This window comes from Miniopterus natalensis, chromosome 16 (assembly GCF_054644295.1).
Source record: "Miniopterus natalensis isolate mMinNat1 chromosome 16, mMinNat1.hap1, whole genome shotgun sequence".
Classification (NCBI taxonomy): domain Eukaryota; kingdom Metazoa; phylum Chordata; class Mammalia; order Chiroptera; family Miniopteridae; genus Miniopterus; species Miniopterus natalensis.
The window spans coordinates 38,905,652-38,925,171 of NC_142096.1; the positions used below are offsets into that span (position 1 = coordinate 38,905,652).

General features: G+C 52.6%; 1 long non-coding RNA gene across 1 annotated transcript in view; it reads right to left on the reverse strand.

Annotated features, from left to right (window-relative positions):
• Positions 1-19,520, reverse strand: part of LOC148091367 (uncharacterized) — a 51,560-nt gene that overhangs the window by 13,746 nt on the left and 18,294 nt on the right. The window contains exon 3 of the long non-coding RNA XR_015715805.1: positions 1,787-1,841. This is a non-coding gene — a long non-coding RNA (uncharacterized LOC148091367). The remainder of the gene's footprint in view (positions 1-1,786; positions 1,842-19,520) is intronic.

Consider the following 19,520-nt stretch of genomic DNA (forward strand, 5'->3'; position numbering starts at 1 on the left):
GTTACAATAACAATCTCAAAGCAGCCCTGGCCAGGAACAGCCCGGGACAGTGTCCAGCTCAGCACAGCTCCCCTCTGGTCACTGGACTTTGTGTCTGGAGGTTTCTTCTTCTAGCTGAGCTCTGCTTGTCGCTGGCTGAGCAGGTCAGCCATCCTCAGGGAGGGAGTGCAGAGCTCCACCTACAGACTTCCTTTGGCTTTTGTAAAAACAACAAACCAAAAATACTACAAACCACACTGTGCATCTGTGCAGCCACCCAGAACTGTGGCAAGAAACTGTGAGTCCTGCCTGCTAGGCTGCTTGAGGCTGGGCAGGATGTGGGGCACCCAGCCCAGGAGGGAGCAACTGCCCCACTGTGGGCCCACGAGTCTGGTTCCCAGACAACCTGGAGCCACAGAGACTTCCCTGGAATGGAAGAATGGCCTCTGTCAGCCATAGTGGATCATTCTTGAACCCAGTTGTGAGTAAGGCTCTGGGTTTGTCCTGACTAGTACCCCCATGGGGGATGGGTTGTTTTATCTAATGTCACCCACCCCTTCCCACTTCTCTGTTCCAGTGGCTCTGCCTTGTCAACTGAAAAATCTGCATGAGCATCACCAAAGGCTCACTGACTTCCTGGCTGTACAGGGGCTATGGAGCTGTAGCTATGTCTGCTCCACAGCCCACTGTACAAATGGGCAAACTGAGGCCCAGCAAAGAGAAGCAGCTGGCACAGGCTGCACAGTGTGACCTGGCAGAGCCAGACCTGGAACCTGCTTTCCACATTTCTGGACAACATCTCCCATTAGACAGTAGTTTTCAAATGTTCTTGAAAGTGGATCTTACACCAAGGTAGAAACCAGCTACTGATGCTGAGTTTTTCCGACTGAGGTGGGGGTGGGGATCCCAAGCCTAGCCATTGGACCTCCTCGCCACCCTCAAGGTGGTGTGAAAACCAAAGCCAGTAACAGATCACACCCACTGTTCCTGCTGGTGGCCCCAGAAGGTCATACCCACTTCCAGCCCCCATCCCATGGCGTGTATCTGAAGACTTCAGAGACTAAATCAGGCAGTTAATCTGTGGCCATGCCACTAAGTGGGGCTGGTTCACTCTCAAAGATTTCTCAGAAACGGCTTCTAAGAAATCTTCTGAAAAGAAGAGTGGGTTTCAAAGATAGGGAACAGGGCTCAGGCACTCCTGGTGATGGAGAGAGGCAGGGGGACCAGAATACAGTCAGAGGCATGTGGGGGTACAGAGGAGAGGCTGAGGGAGAGTCAGCACCTGGTGGGCGCCTAACTGGATGAGGGGTGGGGGCCCCATGCTGGACCCGCTTCCACCTTCCTACCACAAAGTCAGGGGTCCCACTTTCTCAATCACAAAGAACATCCATCTTCGCAACAGCCTATAGCTACATGCTGCACATGGGGTACACTGCCTTTATAATCGGGGGCAGAACACACTTCTCATGTGGTCCATGTTGGTGACTTAATGCATTTGAACATGGCAAAAAGGGAAAACCCTCAGTTGACCAGACTTTCTAATGATTAGATGAACGTCCCACTCCCTGAACACTGCCTGACCATGTGGAGTTATAGAGGATTTCCTACAGGCATGAGAGCCACTGTGACCAGGGCGCTGTAGGAGGCACAGGGAGAGACACAGCCATCACCATGTCACAGGTCCCCAGACTTGGGTGGAAGGGGGATATCGCTTCAACACAGTTTAAGGCAGACAAAGCAAGACAATTAAAAGCACTGGTTCTGGAGCGAAAGAGAGCTGGGTTCAAATCCCAGCTTTGCCACTTACCAGCTGTGTGACCTCGGGGGAGTTCCTTAACCTCTCTGAGCCTCAGTTTCTTTATCTGAAAAACAGGAAAAAAAATACTCAGACTTACCGCAGGGAGAGGATGTGCAGGCCTAACCAGAGAGTGCCTGCCATGTGCTCAGCTCAGACACACAGAGTAAATGTTACGGGTTTGTGTGAAGTGACAGAGCCCCATCAAGCTCCCGGTGAGGAGAGAGCAGCAGTCACCTGCAGAGCGCTGGATGGAAGTCAGGGGACCTGAGTGAGCATCAGGCTTCGAGCTGCACACTGTTGATGAAAGCTCTGTGCTGTGTCACCTTTCAGACTACTTCCTGCTCCAGACAGATCAGAAAATGGGGCATTCTAATGCTGAGATCGCTCTTGCACCGGGCACCACAGGCACCGTTAAACCTCACGCAGTCCCAGGGGAGCTCCAGCTTCCTGCCGGACAGAGGAGGAAACGGGGTTCAGATGGCAGAGGAGCTGGGTGGGGTCCCGGGGTGGAGAGTGGCAGAGGAGGGCTGGAAACCTGTCTGTCAGCTCGAAGCCGTCCTCCCCCCATGGCAGAGGCCTGTGCAGGTGGCACCTGCAAATGGACTGGTGGCAGGTCCCACACCACATGGGGTGGGCGTGGGTCTGACTCTGGAATATCCTGATTGTCAGGAAACAGACAGCTGGATACTTTGTAAAGGGGTAGGGGACCTGAATCTGAAAACTGGGGCAGTGTTATTGTTGCTTTAGCTTTTTTCCTAAATGCTGAGTGGAGGCCCACCCTCAACAACGATGGCAAAAGATAATAATAGCCCGGCCGGGCGTGGCTCAGTGGTTGAGCGTTGACCTAGGATCTAGGCGATCGGGGTTCGATTCCCGGTCAGGGCACATGCCCGGGTTGTGGGCTGCAGCCGATCAGTGACTGTCTCATCATTGATGTTTCTATTTCTCTCTCCCTCTCTTTTCCTCTCCCTGAAGTCAATAAAAATATATTAAAAATAATAATAATAATAATGCCCTTGATAGTAATAACCCTGTGGACTACCAGCAGCTTCAGCCACATGCTGTCTTGGCTCTGGTTACCTGTGAGGTGTGCAAAATGCCTTCCTCCCAGGGGTGGGGCAAAGAGAACTTTCTGAATGGTCCACAGGCCTGGCTTCTCTTCGCCCTCTCACCTGAGCTCACTGACCTCTGCAGTCAATAATGGATGACCCAAGACCCATGGACACTAATATCACACGGGCTGCCCGGCCAGCAGGAGGGGGTTGGTGTCCAGGATGGGCCGGGCCTGCCATTGACTCTCTGGGGAAAGGAGGGATATTAAATTCATAACACAATTTAGTTATGTCATCACTTTCTGAACAAGCAGCATGTGTTACTTGCTTACCTTCTCCCACCATATACACGGAAGCTTTAGTGGGACTCGGTCCTGCTACCTCACGACAGGTGAGCCTCAAGGCCATGCCTGCAGAGGCTGGGGGACTGCCAGTCTGTCTCTTACAGCTAAGCATCCTTCAGTGAGTCACCTACCCCACTGTGGCACAGAGGGGCAGGGGTGGATAGCTAGGAGCTGCTGGGCTTTCCTTAGGTAGAGATGACTCCTAGTGACCCTGGGAGTCACTGCACCTGGGCAGGCAGGTTTCAGGTTTTCCCTCCCTCAGCTGGGACAGGCTACATGGACAGTGCCAGGTCCCTGCACAGGGAACACTGTGGGCACTTAGCCCGATGGCTTTTGCTGGATAGGACCATCACCCCTCTGCCACAGCTGCGGTTGGCTGCTAGCAGCTCCTAGATGCCCCTTGCTCTGAGGTTTGCCCCAGCCAGAGAGGAGATGCTTCCCCTGGGAGATGACCACCTCCTGACCCCACCACCCTGGGCAGCCCCAGACAATGCCTGAGAGACCTGGGGCTTTATGAGGCCCCCTTTGCCTCAGTGTGGAACCAACCCTGCAGTGGGGCACTCCGTGTTCCAGGGTCCCTGTGGAGTCAGGCTGAAGGTCAAGTCCAGCTGGGGGCAATTGTTCAGCTCCTTCCCTCCCCAGCCCCCTCCTCCAAAGCACCTCCTCAGGCTCTGCTGGGAGGAACTGAAAGCCTTGCATGAGGCTGGCCTGAGCCCCAACCCTCAGAAAGGGAAAGCTTCTTTCGAGCTCAGAGAATTTTTTTGAGAACAAGGAGCCTCTTCAACCACCTGGTCCAGACTCTTGGAGCTTTAGGACGAGCAACCAGAAGCCATCAGTCATTTAGCAAAGACTCAGTGGGGCCCAGAACGTGTTGGGCCATGGTGGGGATGCTGCTGATACAAAGGTGATCAAGGCCAACTCCCCTGTTCTCTAAGCTGTCACATCCAATCAAATAGAGCAGTAACATTCCACATGACAATGTGTGACACTGGGTGATGGGGAGGGAGCACCGGGAGCTCCCCAGTGAGTCAGCCACACAAAGATGGGGCGAGGGACCAGAGTTCAGGCAGAGAGTCCTGTGAAATCACAAGCAGACATGAGCTCGAATTCAGCCCGAAGGCCTGTGCGGTGTGAGCCTGCTGAGTCTAAGGGATCATTTTACAGGATGAGGTCAGAGAGGGAAGCAAGGCCTGATGATGTCACCCCAGGAGGACAATGGCTTATCACCCAATAAATTAGCAAAGGTGAGAGGATCCTCATGATGTCCCTTTCTAGTCACTTCCTCTGGGCTAGCTCTGTCCTTGGGGAACCCGCCACACACCTGTTCCCACAGGAGGTCCCAGGCCAAGACCCCCGTTTCATGCCAGCTATTTCGGTATTGGAGATTAAGCCTTGAGAATAAAGCAATCAGTGGCCTTTTGAACACCAGCTCCGCTTTCCAAAGTGTCGCTCTGGGCTTTCACGTGCAGGCACCTGTCAGATGTGGACCAGGAGCAACTTCGCAGCCCTTCGCGGCCCTTCACATCGAATGAGACGCGGGCTGCAGGAGGCGTGGGAGCCCCTGCCAGGCGTCAGAGGGGAGCTGAGCAGGGTGCGGGCTCCTGGAGGGACTCCTCGCTGCCCACAGCAGCTGCGGGCTGTGGGACTTACTAGCCAGGCAACGTGAAACCGACGCTGAAAGTGTTTGAAGCCTCCATCTCCGCCTCTGGGAAACAAGGACACTGGCGTCCCCATTCTGGGCACAGTGTCTGGTCTTCTCATGACTGATGGCGTCATGTGCCTGGGCTCAGCGGCCCGCAGCCCGGGGGTGGCCACCACCGCTGGGAGCAGTAAGGGGACAAAATCCATCACCAGGGAAAGACAGGGGATGGAGTATGAATCTGAGGAGACCACTCTCCAGCTCTTTCTTCCTAAGTCCTCACACTGTGTGATTCACGCAAATAGCTGGCGACCTTTTTGAACAGAATTTGAAGTGGTAAACGGGAGTGCTGTAGCCACAGCCGCCACAAAAGGCAAAGAAAGGAAAACTTTGTCGGTTTCCCTCTTCAAAACTCCAGCATCACTATCCAGGGCTCGAATTAAGTCCCTTTGATACACTTGTACATTTTGGTACTAAATACTCATCTCGGGGGTTTTAAAAGATCGACAAACACATTTGGAAAATCATCATCCAGCTAAAGCTGAGCCAGGATGGGAAAGCAAGCTTATCTGGGTTTGGGGCCGTCGTTGGCAGAGCATGGGGAAGCAGATATGCATGAAGGCTGTGGTCCTTGGGAAAGCAGCAAGAGTAACATAAGGGGCCAGTTCTGGTGTAACGAAGCACAGAAGGGCAACTGTCCTTACGCAACACCTACTATGCGCCTGGCCCTTCCATACAAAAGCTGACATTTACTAACTAGTACAGGTGCACTGTTTCAAACACTTCATGTGGATCAAGCCAGTCGATCTCTCAAACAACCTTGTATTAGGTGTCCTTAGTGTCACTCCCTATGCAGGTGAGCCCAGAGAGGTGAAGTGATTTGTCCAAAGTCACACAGCAAGTAGATGGCAGAGTCAGTATCTGAATCCAGGTTGCCAGACAACCTTCAAGGCTGAAAGTGTTAGCTCAGCAAATGCACAGGCGGATCTCCCTGGGCAGCAGTAGTTGCCTGCCCACTGGTGTGCGAGCCGTTTTCTGAAGATTGGCAGTGAGTCAGAATTTGACCTGTGCCAAGCTCCGGGTCAGGCTTTTAGTGGAGCCAATCCAGGGTCATTTCTGGCAGCACAGTGGCTGGATAGTCCCATAGTGGAGGGCCCAAAAGCCCCAGCCTGACTCTGGACTCTGCCATAACAAGCTGTGTGTCTTTGAGCAAGCCCCTTTCCTTCTCTGGGCTTCAATTCCTGCCTTGGGAAAAGGCAGTGGTGAGGAGCCCATCAGGGTGGTGGACCACACACCCAGACTAAGCCACAAAGGACCATGCTTTATGTCCCTCAGGGTCATTACCTCCCTGGTGATTTTTGCTAGTTCCCAAATTCCAGGCCTCAGTTTCCCAATCTGCCCAATGTTGCACTAAATCCAAGGATATGGAAACTTGCCTCATGGGATGTTTTGTCTATGGCATACAGCAACTGACAAAACTTTCAATTAGCTGCAACTTTTAAAAATTAGAAAACCTCACAAAAAATCTGGACTCTGGTTTCCCTTCGTAAAAGAAGGGAAGGTCCGGGAACCCTGGGCTCATATTCCCCATAGCGACAATTCCCTGGGGCTGAGCAACAGTCATCTCCTTTGTTCAGAACTTAGTCAGTTTTCCAGTTTGCCACAGGCCCACTACTCTCTAATGCTTACCCAAACCTCTTTATCCACTGGTATTACCCATGTGACCCCTGTGGACATAGGAAACTGTGACCCCCCTGGACTGATGTTCTAAAGGTCTCCTCTGCTCCTGCTTTCCATGATTTTCCTGATGTTATTCACATGCCACTAGATGCTGCCCTGCTTTGCCCCAGGGTGTATAGTAGGGGGCCACCAGCTTGAGTCTGAGTCCTCCAGGGCTGCCTTCCACTGCCCAGCTGAAGGGAGAGGCTCTGCCTCTGCCAGGATTCCGATCCCCTGGTCAGCAGAAAGATGATAGCCTCTGAAATGCACCAAGCAGCCACCAGGCCACGCAGAGAGCTCCGCTGCTGAAGCCTCCTATAATTACCTGCAGTGTGTAATAAAGCCCCATTTAGAAACCTTAGAAAGGAGAACTTTTTCCTGGGTAATTTCCTGATCATAGAATTTCAGGACTGGAAGGCATCTAGGCCAACCCATCATTTGACACTTAACTCTCCTCCAGTGAGGCTGGCATGATTGGTTCAAGGTCTTACTGTTTGCCCAGCACTGCTGGAAGCTGAAAATAGAAAGAAGTGAGGCACGAAGCCCCACCCTGGAGTCCTCCCAGGCTGTGGAGGCAGGTCAGGTAAACAGATAGTGACAGAGCAGGGCTGCAAGGACCCTAACTCCCACAGCTAGCACTGCTCAGCCATACTAAGTGCCAAACACTTCACATAAATGATCTCACCTAATTCTCAAGTTTAATCCCTGATTTGCGGGTGGGAACTCTGAGGCTCAGAGAGGTTAAGGCCCTTTGTTGAAGTGGCACAGCCTATAGGTGCTGAAGCAGGCTTTAATCCCAGTTATGTGAGACTCCACAGCTGAGTTTGCAAAGGAGACCTTAGCCAGCTGGGTGGCCTGGGGAGCAGAGAAAGGCAAACAAAAGAGAGAGTGAACCCCGGGTGGGTGAGGGGCCAGGGGGAGGCACAGAGGTCTGGGGCCTCATTAGCAATCAGAGAAATGCTGAAAAAAACACACAGGATGAGACATCATTTGACACCTATTAGCCTGGCAAAAATGCACAGGCACTGAGATGCCAAGTGTCTGCGAGTTTTGCAACTTGGAAGCTCAGGCCCTGCTAATAGGAAAGTGGACTTGTGAGCTACTCTTGGGAACCACCTGGCAGCACTGGAACAAGTTAGAGAGAGGCACACTCATGCTCCAGCAATCTCACTTTCAGGTGAACACCAGAGCTATCCAAAGTGTCTAGGAGACTGTCAAGCACAATCCAGATTGTTCATATATATATAATTTTTTTTCTAAATATATTTTTATTGATTTTTAGAGAGGAAGGGAGAGGGTAGAGAGATAGAAACATCGACGAAAGAGGAACATTGATCGGATGCCTCCTGCACGCCCCCTCGTGGGGATCGAGCCCACAACCTGGGCAGGTGCCCTGACCAGGGATTAAACCATGACCTCCTGGTTCATGGGCCAATGCTCGATCACTGAGGCACACTAGTCGGGCCATATGTTAAAGGAAGAAAAATTCTGGGTCACAAAGAATTTTTTTTTTAAAACATGGGGAAATGTTTCTGTTATAATGGCAAGGTGGTGGGAATCAGGAAACACATAGGATGCTAACAGCCACCTCAGGGGTGACCTGGGAGGTGTCCAGGATTACATGCCAGGCACACATTAAGAACTCTGTAAGTCAATGTGGTCAAGTGCTGTCACCTCTAACAATCATGCTTCGCCACTCACCATGCATTCATTCAGTGCATGTTTGCTGAATACCTGCTGTGGGCCAGGCAAGGCTCCAGGCGGCCGGCCTACAGCTGGGAGGTGAAGCAGCTTCAACCCCAGGCCCCAGAGAGAACAACACAGACGTCCAAGTACAGGAGGTCAGACGAGCCCAGATGAAGAGCAAGGCCGGGGGAGGATGCAGCGAGTGGGCATGCCCACGCCCAGGGGCCACGTTTTGCACACGCTCCATGGTGGACTCAGCCAGGCGGGACCCGCTATGGCCTGGCACTTCTGTCCTCCGAGTCCTGCCAGCTGTCCCAGCTTCCAGTGACACTGAAGTTAGACCATCAGGATGCTCAGAACTTCCTCAAAGGCATCAAGAAAAGATGTTGAAAACAAAACACAAACAGACTCATAGATACAGAGAGGAGACTGACAGCTGTCAGAGGGAGGGTGTTTCGGGGCTGGGTGAAAGAAAATGAAGGAATTAAGAAAAAATAAAACAAAAACAGACACGGACAACAGTATGGTGATTGCCAGAGGGAAAGGTGGGGGAGGTAGCAAAGGGTAAAGGGGGGACATGTGGTGACTTGACTTTGGGTGGCAAACACACAACGCAGTATACAAATGATGTCTTATGGAGTCGTACACTTAAAACCTATATGACTTTATTAACCATTGTCACCCAATAAACTCAATAAAACTTTTTTTAAAAAAGAAAAGATGTTGAGTTTGGCCCATCTCATACCATTCCTGACTCCCCGCAAATGGGTTCTGATCCCCTTTGGGCAGAAACACGATCCCCCCGCAGATGGGGCTTAGCTCCAGCCAGCCCTGCCCCAGCCCAGCCCTGTGCTATCATGAAAGGCCATTCCTATGGGTGCCCAAAGCCAGTCATCCCCCTTCTAGGAATGTCTTCCAGAAAGTGGCTCCGCATGCAGACAGAGAGTGCTGCCCAAAGAGATTTATCATTTTTAACAGCAAAATGTCAGAGAGCTCGCACACGCTCCACCGCAGGGAAATTATTAAGTGCCTCGCGGTGTGTTCCAATATCTGCTAGGTGACAGAAAAGTCTGCATCGATAATAACGCTCGTGAAGAATAACACTGTCAAATGGAAAAACTAAGGGCGATAATATCAGAAGCAGAATTACAGCATTAGCATTATAGGAACCAAAAGACAGAAACAGGAAATGCTCTAAAATGCTAAGATAGGTACTTTCCAGAAGGGGCATTTATGTGGGGTCCCCCCCACCTCCAGACTTTACATTTTCATTCTTTTCAGTATTTTCTTCAGTGGTCATGGCTACTTTTATGATCAGAAAATAAAACTACCATTAAAAAAACTAAAGATGGTGGCACTCGAAAACCTCCTCTGGCACCCCAATGCTTAGCTGGGCCCCCCCAGGACCAGCACCTAGCGATCTCCCAAGGGCTGTGTTTAATGAGACAGCCTCTCAGGACCCGGGATTCCATTCCCACAGGGTTAGGCCCAAAGCAGAGACAGAACAATGGAAATCAACAGAGAGGACCAGCAAGGGAGAGAAGGAAGGGGGGGGGTGTGAGGATGGAGACCCAGCAACAGTTTTAAAACTTAAAAAACAACAACAAATGGCTTCCCAGGAACAGAGCTTGGGAACACTGTCCCCAGATTCCGAGGCTCCCTAGGGCCCCTCCCAGCCCTGCGTTTCTCTCTCTGACCCCCACCTGGAAAGCCTATAGGATGCAGGCACTCTCACCCAGGAGCCCAGACAGGTCCACCCTTGACTTCAAACATCGTCACAGTATAATTGGATCCCCTTGCACTGTCCTGTAGGGACATGTCACAATGTCATATGCATTATATGGCCCAGGTGAGAGAGGTTAACCCACCTGCTTGAGAGGCTCAGAGTGATTAACCAACTTGCCTGAGGCCACACAGCTGGTACGGGGACAGAGCAGGAAATGGGACTCAGGCCTTCTGATTTGACCCACCCCCTCCCGGTTCCCTGGATGGACTGTGCCCCACCCCTAGCATCCAGGAAGCCTGGGTTGAAATCCCAGTGGAATCAGTGACTGTGGGGTCTTACTAGTTAACCCCTAGGAGCCCAGGTTTCATCAGTAAACTGGAGACAAACCTAATACTGACCCAGGGGGTGGAGTAGTAAGTCCCGGCTTCCTGTTAGCACAGGGCAAGGACAGGGTCTCCTGGTGTCTGTCCCCAGCCCAGTGTGCAGAAGGTGCTGAGGAGAAAGAGAGTTGGAGGGAAAAGACCAGGATGGATTCTCAAGAGGACAGTGGCTATGCTTAGACATTTGGCGGCCTATTTCCAAACTCTGCTTTCTGGCTTAATGGAACTGGTTTCTGGCCAACTGTGCTCAGTTTGTGTCTAATTCCAAACAGATGGGTCTATGCCCTGCCCCCACCCAGCTCAGTTGCTCCCCGCCTGCTCCAGGGGACCCAGAAAGCAGCAGCGGCCTCTTGAAGGGGGAGACCAGGCTAGAGGGGAGCTGCAAGGCCTCCTCAGGGGAGGGTGGGGTACAGCCCTTCCTGGGAGGTTGTTCAGTCCTCCCAAACACCACAGAGGCCCAGACTGGGAGGTCAATTTGGCATTCGCCCAAACAAACAGGCAGACCCAGCCCCGCCCTTGTGCACACCCCGGTCGCAGCCCATGGTCATGGTTACTGTCGAAACAACTACGCAGATGCTGTTGCTCCCTCCATGCCAAGAGACAGTGAGCCCAGTGGTTAAGCACTTGGACTCAGAGCCAAGTTACCCATGTCTGAATCCCACTCTGCCAAATCTTTGCTGGGCACCCCTGGGCAAATGTCTTAACCTCTCTTTGCCTCTTTCCCCTTCTCTGTAAAGGGGGGACGGCAGTGCTAACACTAGCACTGACCTCACAGGGACACTGAGGATGGACCAGAAGTTTATGTAAAGCACTTGAAGTGTCATGTCATAGATGGGAGAGCAGCCTGGCCAGCCACCTGTCCTGGTCTGTGTCAACTCTCACGGGATTCCCAGGAGCCAGCGAGGCCTGCAGTGGGGTCGGCCCTCTCCCCAGATAAGAGGTTTATGACCATTCAAAATACATTTGTTTTTGATGAGGATTGAATGACTTATCTTCCCAGTTTTACAGATGAAAATCTGAAACACAGAGAGGTTAAGGACTTGTCCTAGGTCACCCAGCGTGGAAATGGCTGAGCCAGGACACAAACCCAGGCAGCGTCCTCCAGAACAGAGCTCTTAACCAACAGGCACCGCTACACCTCCAGCTGACTTCGGCAGCCTGCATTGAGCTGAGGACCCAGTCCCTCGCTTTGCAGACATGAACACTCTTCCAGCTCTGCAGTCTTCTGGACACCACAACCCCTACCTCCTCTGCCAGGCACTGTCCCATGACTCATTCCCCAGCCAGCACCCAAGATCTGGGCTCCTTCAGATTGTTCTAGATCAAGAGGTGGGAAGATGAAGAGTTGATGAAGCCTTTTAAGGCTCCCCAACCACCCAGAGCCACCAAATCCATGTGGAGGCCTCATTAAAGGGCTTGACTAATCGTACAGTTTGCTTTAACCAGCTAATGTCTTCCTTTTCATCTGGACATCTGTCTCCATAGAAAACGGCACCCACTAAGGGGCCAGGACCTAATTGCTATGGGTTCCCATGTTACAATTACGTATCGGAGAGAAATAGAGAGAGCACTGGGGCTTTTGGGCAACAGGGAAACCACTGCGATTACAGGGCAGGAATAAACAGTGAGCTCCCTCAGCCCGGGTGGAAACAGCACAGCGTGGTTTCCTGGACTTGCAACATTGCACAAGATGAGGTCAGTGTGGCCGCTCACAGGAGGAACCGCTCGATGAAGTTCTGCGCTGAGAGGCACGGGTGGGGTGCAGGAGGCTCCTGGAGCGGGGCGGGAAAGGGCTGGGGCACTGAGAGAGGAAGCGGGGCAAGAAGCCGTATGTGCTGAGGCCAAGGGCACAGTGCCGGCAGGGTCCTCAGAGTCATCGATGCACTCAGTTCTCAGAGCGAGTCAGCGAGTCCTCCAGCCCAGTCAGGCCTTGTAGCCCCAGTGGCCAGGAGAGAAACCAGAGGATCGGGGAAGTGAGGCTTGCCTGAGCCCACCTGAGTGCTGACTCTTGAACCCAGATCTGGCTGACTCCAGGCCCAGGACAACCATCCATATACTGTCACCTTCCAGAGAAGGGGCTACTGTTAATAGGGATTAAGGTGAGAGGCTGTTTTACTCCGGGTGGGGGCTGGGACCTTGCCTCTGTTTCTCTGCAGGTCCAAAGCCAAAGGAGGGGTCTGGGCTTGTGGATAAAGCCCTGGATTAGGAATGGAATCACCCAGCTTCAAATCTCACTTCTACTCCAGATGCTGTGTGATCTTGAGCAAACTACTTCGCTGCTCCGTGCAACACTGTCAGCTGGGGAAAGGGGTGGGGTGGGTGGGTTTGATCCACCCTGGTCCCCTTCAGCTGTGAGTCCTGTGTGTTGCATGTCAGCTTGGCACGGGATTATGAACAAAGGCCCTGGTGTCGGATTGCTGGGTTCAAATCCCGACTCTGCCCAGAAATAGTGCCCCTGGAGGAGAGGAGAGGGTTTATTGCTCAGGGACTCCAGAGAGCCCACCTAGTCTGTCCCCAGCATTGGGTGCTGGGAGGGAAAGGGCAGGGTCCTGCCCAGATCATGAGACTCAGAGGCTCACTGATTTACCTGTATGCAGGCTTGGTGCTGGCCACTGAAGTTCTCTTGGGACACGAGAACTACCCTGCCCTGTCGATGAGCTACTATTGCGAGTGGTGTTTTGTGCCACGATGGCAGGACTGAGCAGTCACCCCAGGGACGATCTGACCCACAGACCAGAAGACACTAACAATATGGCCTTTACAGAGAAGTCGCTGCCCTGCTCTAGACTGTGCAGGCTCCAAGGGCAGGGCCACAGGAATCCTTCTCACACATCGGACCCTCCTGGTCCACTTGGCGAGATGAGAACACGCCACCAAGATGGGCAGGGGCCAGTGCTGAAGGAGATGGGGCCTCAGCGACAGTCTCTCAAGGAGGTGGCCCAGGAGTTGAATTCGTAAGGGGAGCAGATGACTTGCTGGGTGAAGAAACAGGGCAGCCCGGCTAGCTTGGCTCAATGCTTGAGCATCGACCTTGGATCCAGGAGATCGAGGTCCGATTCCTGGTCAGGGCCCATGCCCCGGTTGCAGGCTCGATCCCCAGCAGGGGGCGTGCAGGAGGCAGCCGATCAATGACTCTCATCATTGATGTTTCCATCTCTTTCTCTGCCTCTCCCTTCCGCTCTCTGAAATCAATAAAGGTATATTTAAAAAAAGAAAAAAAGAAACAGGGCAGAGGCACTGCAGACCTAGGGACAGCTGTGCAAGGACACATGGACCCAGAAAGTTCCGTGCTGGTGGCTCAGTGCAGGTAGAGGGCACATGTGGGCACCAAGGGAGCTTTGAAAGAGCCCAGTGAGGGCCGGGCAGAAAGACTTCTGGGGCAAAACTCGTGGTGCAGGGAGGGAGGGGGATGGTCCTCATCCTGATGGGACAGAGCAGTCAGCACACCATTGCCACAGTGGGGAAGGTGACAGGCTGCCATTACCACGGGGACCCAGCCCCTGCCCTGTGGAATTCAGCATGTCCTGCGGGAATCTGGCAGGCGAATGAGGCAATGTGCTCAGTGCTGGGATAGGCAGAGAGGACGGGAGTGGGTCCTGTCTGCTTGGGGCAGGGTGAAAATGTCCCGCAGAAGAGCTCAGGTGCTGCTCCTGAGCAAGGGAAGGAGGCCATGGGCCCAGGACTAGCCAGCGGCCCCACTCGGCAGACAGAGAACGGAAAGACCCAGAATGGGTCTGTCTGGCAGCAGAATTAGGTTCCAACTGAAGTTGGCAGTGAGACCAGAAGTCACTGTGGGAGAAGCTCCAGGCCCAGTGATGGGAGCGAGGGTGCTTTCCCAGAGGGGGCAAAGTTGAGAATTTGAGGAGTTTAGGGAGTTAGCCATAGGAAGTCTTGGAGGCAGTGTCCCCCAAGGCCAAGGAGACCTTACAATGACCCTTTCCTCCCTGGCAATCTGCTAGCTCCTTGGTCTCTCTGCAGGCGCTCCCTGAGTGGCCTGCCGCTCGGGTCATCAGGCACACTGCTCCCACTGAGAGCCTGGCAATGGCTGTCCCCACAGGTACCCATGTGGATGATGCTCTCAAGGCCTCCATGTCTCTGCTCACCTGTCTTAGTGTGGCCAGCCCGTCATCCTTGAAATACTCACAAATCCTGCCCCTCCCCCTCAGCACTTCTCACCCTCCTACAGATCCTTAGATCTACTATCAATTCTGTAGTTTATCAGAGGTCTCCCCACTACAATGGAGGTTTCACAAGGGGCTGCCCTTTGGTAGTTACTGAAGCTCCCCAGCTCTCTGAACCCTGCCTGGCACTGGGAGGCTCCTGATCTGACCTATATCTGTTGGCTGAATCAATGAATAAGCCAGGTGGGGAGCGAGCGGCACAGTGAATGGGGGCCCAGTCTTCCAGGGGAGTGTCCCATTGGTGGAAAAGGAGCCAGCTCTTTGGAGGGCCACCTCCCTGCCTCCCAGGCTCTTCCACCCTCTTGTGCTGTGGTGAGGTAATCCAAGCCCAACTTTTACCTTTTTTTTTTTAACCTATGTGTACTTTCAAAGGCTTCAGGAATGCAAATGCCTTTGTAAAGCTCCCACTGAGGGCTTCCCGATAGAAAACACTTCAGGAAAGGGCCCTGGGTGCGATGGGCCCTGAGCAACACAAGCCTGCCTTGGGAGCAGCCTGGGGTGTCGGGCATCCCTGTGGCCCACACTATGGGTTCCTTCTTTGATTTCTGCTGGGAGGCCAGATGTTCTCCATAAGAGGGTTAAAGGAAGGCAGTGGCTCCACCAGCAAACAGAGGAAGAGAAAATGAGGTTCGCAGCCAGGAATTGTCACCACGCCCTTGATGGGGCTCCAGGGAAGCGAGAAGGGGAGCAGAGGGTGGTGGCCCCTGGGCCTACAGCTGCACTCCCATCTGGGCTCAGGCATTTAACCAGGTTACACTCCATATGAGGCAATCCCCAAGCACAATGGTGGCGGTCCCCTTGGGCTCCCAAAGAGGTGGCTTTTGTCAGATATTGCAGACTCCTGGAATCTCAAGACCCTTGTTTGTGTTGAGCTGTGAGCCACACTGAGAAGGTCCCCCAAACAGAGAAACCCTCCATTTCCACTTCCCCAAAAGCTGGAGACAGAACTTGCAGGAAGCTTGGAAGGCTGCTTGATGCCCGAGGAGGCTGAAAAAGAGACAAAGAATCCCCAAGGGGTCCAGGCCTCTGTCCACCCAGCAGTGGTCAGCTAGCTGTCTGTTCTGTTCATCAACCCAGGGGCTGGGGCTGCTCTGTGTGGCTGAGACAAGCAGACAAACAGTGTCTGCTTCATGTATCCATCCTTGGCCCCAGAGATGCAAAGATGGAGCTGGCACAGGTGGGTTTTCAATAAGCCCCCATGAACAATGAATCACACGCTCCTGTTCACCAAGGAGCACCCACTCTCACAAGGAAAACCAACACCACACAGGCCGGCCACTCAGGACAAGTGGTGCGGCCAAGATACACGTGGGGTGTTTGGGGGATGCAGAGGGAGGGTAGGGTGCAAGTGTGGGGAAAGAATTCCCAGAGGAGGTGACACTTGAGTTAAGTTTTGAAGGATGGTTCAAGCGGGGAGGGAAGGAGAGGGTGTCACTTCATTTAGGGTGAATATTATTAATGGGGTACATGGGGGATACCTACATCTATAGTCACACCACAGCCGCAGCCGCATCTACATCTATGATTGTGTAGTGTGAGTACCTGACCCTCAGCTTTTTGGATTATGGGGCCAGTGCCTAGTACTGAGCTTCTGGTTGCCAGGGCATCCACTTCAAAGACACCCTCTGAAATAAAAATGCAGCTGATAAGCAGCCTGGCCGCCCCACCCACGAAGTTCTCGCTTTAGAAAGCCTCAGATAAGTGCCCATCAGAATGACCTGCTTTGCCCTTCCTGTGCCCTAATTCCCCCTCCTATGTTTCAAATTCACTAGTAAAGGGAAACTGTAGGGCACCCCACCCTCCACCCCCATAAAAGCAGAACCCCAGTCTGGTCTCTCTCTCTGTGACTTCGCTATGCACCCTCCAGGACCTGTGTGTGAGTAACAAACCTTAGTTGGTTTGTTTTTTTCAAAGTTCCCTGATGGTTATTTCTGAGGCGCAGCTTACAATCATAATAAGAAGCACAAGGGCTGGTCCAGCCACAACACTGACTCTGGCGAAGGAATGTCAGCGGGGGTGCCACAGTCACCCCGGCCCAGGGGAGTGCCCGGCATCCTTAGGAGTCCCAGCCCCAGTGAGTGCCATGTAAAGCACTAGCCGTCAGGAACTGCTCTGTGTCCAGCACGGTCCTACACATTTCCATGTATATTAACTGATTTAATCCTCACAACAACCCTACGAGTTGGTGCAATTGTCATCTCTTGTGTCCATTTTGCAAATTAAGAGAGCTTAGGTGGCACTTTCCCAAGAGGGCACGGAAGTGTGATTCGAATTCAGGTCATCTGTCCTCAGAGTCCACACTCTTAATATTACTCTTAAAATTACTCTGGGATTAGCAGAAGGTGGGGTGGGGCCGGGTGAGCAGCGGTGAGGCCCAGGTCATGGGTGAACCTTGTCCGTCCTGCTACGGAATTTGGACTCAGTCCCAGGGCCATAAGTGATATAACCCTGAGAGGCTGACAGACACAATTGGACGCCCTTGGGGAACAAAGGTTACTGGTAAAAGCCCAAATGTTTATCAGCCAGGCATGACCAGAATAAAAATCAGTGTTTTGAGGGTGACTCAATCTATAAGTTTGATTTCTCATGGGCACATGAGAAATCTCCTTGCCCCCAGTGGCCCCCTGTACCTGGGACACTGGTACTGTCAAGGCCTCTGGGTGTGGCCACCACAGATAACCCTGGAATGTCCATCCTTTCCTGGAAGAGACGTCTTTGCTGTAGGCCAGAGATTTTCCAGCAGAAGGATTTTTAAAACATGCAGTACCTGACCAGTGAGTCAGGGACATTGACCTCTTTTCCTTTAGATTGTCAAAGAAAAAAAATAACAGTCAACACAATAGCCATCCAGTGTGAATGAAGCAATATTATAACTACTTTTTGTCAGATTGGCAAAAAATACAATATGTTTTTGGTGTGGGACAGAATTTTAGTAATTAGTTTGTGAGTCCTGAGATGAAAAAGGTTGGAAATCGCTGCTACAGGCAGAGGCATTCCCTGATCTAGCAGCAGGGGAGCCCTGCTCACAGCCTCATAGCCCGCCCCTGTCCCACCAGTGCGGCTCAGCTATAAATGATACTAGTGGTGTCCTGTCTGTAATTTAGTCAGCATTTACTATGGGGCAGGCACTGTGCCCAGCTTGCTGAGTCATCATTTCATTTAATCCTGACGAACTCTTGTAGGTGGGTACTACGATCATCTCCTTTCTTACAGATGGGAAACTGAGTCACAGAGACAAGAAATACCTGCCCCAGCTCCAAGAGCTGCAGAGAGGCAGCCAGGGGTGCCCGCCAGGCTTGTTCGATCCAGGGCCCATTCTCTTGAACCCTCTACAACTATGGGGCCCATCTCGTCTGGTGGGTGGGACTGGCCTCATTTTATCAAGAGAACAAAGCTTGGCGGGTGAAGGACACACAGCTGGCAACCGGAGAACCATGTGAAAGCTTGTTTGGAAGAATCCAGGGCCCTTTTCCTCGGCTACAGCCCAGCTGGAAACCAGGGCTGCATCTGAGCATCCCGGAGGGTTTGGCCTTCAGGTGCTGACCTCTGCAGAAGGTGGTAATGATGTGACCCACCTGCAAACCTCCCGCTGACAACTGTGAAGAGCCTACGCCCTGGTCTGTGGGTCCCCTGGTCTGCCTTACAAATGAGGCAACAGGTACACGGAGGACAGGGCCTGAGGGCACTGGGGACAATGAGGGCTGCTGGCAGACACATCTAGTGCAATGTGGAGGGAGAGCCTGGATTATAAACTGCAGGAGAGCAGAGACCACGAACTCCTTACCGCTGTCTCCCCAGTATCAGGCACGTAACCAGCACTCAGTAAAAACCTGCCGAATGGATGCTTGGACCAATGAGCCTGTCCTGACTGCCCAGGAGGGGTACAAAGGCGAGAGGGAGTTCAAGCACTGTTAACACAATGACAGTTAACACTGGGTCTCATGTCCCGTCTATTCCACCTTCACACCTAATAATCAAAGCATTGAAACATGCTGGTAAGAACTCCTGGAATGGATCCTACACATATTATTCCATTCTGCGGCTATTCTCTAACCTTGGCTACTAAAGGTGTTTCCAGTGCGCTGCTATCAAAGAAACAGGCAGCAAGAATCATGCAGAGGCCGAACAGCAAGGGACTGGGCTCCAGAGGCAGAGTACCTGCCTGGAAAGCATAGCTGCTCCACTTCCTATGAGCTGTGCATCTGTGGGTAAGTTACTTAACCACTCTGTGCCTCAGTTCCATCATCCTCAGTGAAACAGGGAGAATGACAGCACAGCTGGCCCCCGGGGTGGCTATGGGGTTAAACCTGTCCATGTCTGGGGCTGTTAGAAGAGTGTCCGACCCACAGTCAGCCATTAGTAAGTGCTGGCAAACGGTCCACCAGCACTCACGCTCCCGAAATTCAGGTGACTCCTTAGAATGCAGTCCGGGAAGTGGGATCAGAAGGCCAGCCAGTAGAATTGTAAGGACAGTGCCTTTAAAAACCCCAGCAGCGCCCAGCCAGGGGTGGCTCAGCGGTTGAGCATCGACCTAGGATCCAGGAGATCGCAGTTTGACTCCCGGTCGGGGCACATGCCCAAGTTGTGGGCTCGATCCCCAGTCAGGGATTGCAGGAGGCAGCCGATCAATGACTCTCTCATCATTGATGTTTCTCTCTCTCTCCCTCTCCTTTCCTCTCTCTGAAATCAATAAAGATATATTTAAAAAGACAAAACAAAACAAAAAACCCCAGCAGCGCTAAGAAGACAACCCTAATTCATTAGCCCAAGAACAAGGGCTCAGAGGCTCCACTGCTAGCTTTTCTGCCTTCCTTTCTTCTAGCCTTTCTGCCTTGCTAGCCGCCTTCTGTCCAGTCAGCAACCCCCTGGGCTCTAGGTACCCGGGGAGAGAAGGCATGCCCGCCTACCCCACAGCACACAAACCCAGAGGAGGCCAGGACCGTGGCAAGGAAGCTGGGCTTCTATCTTATTTTAAATTCATCTTTATTTTTTTCTTAAGGAGAACTCCCAAATTGT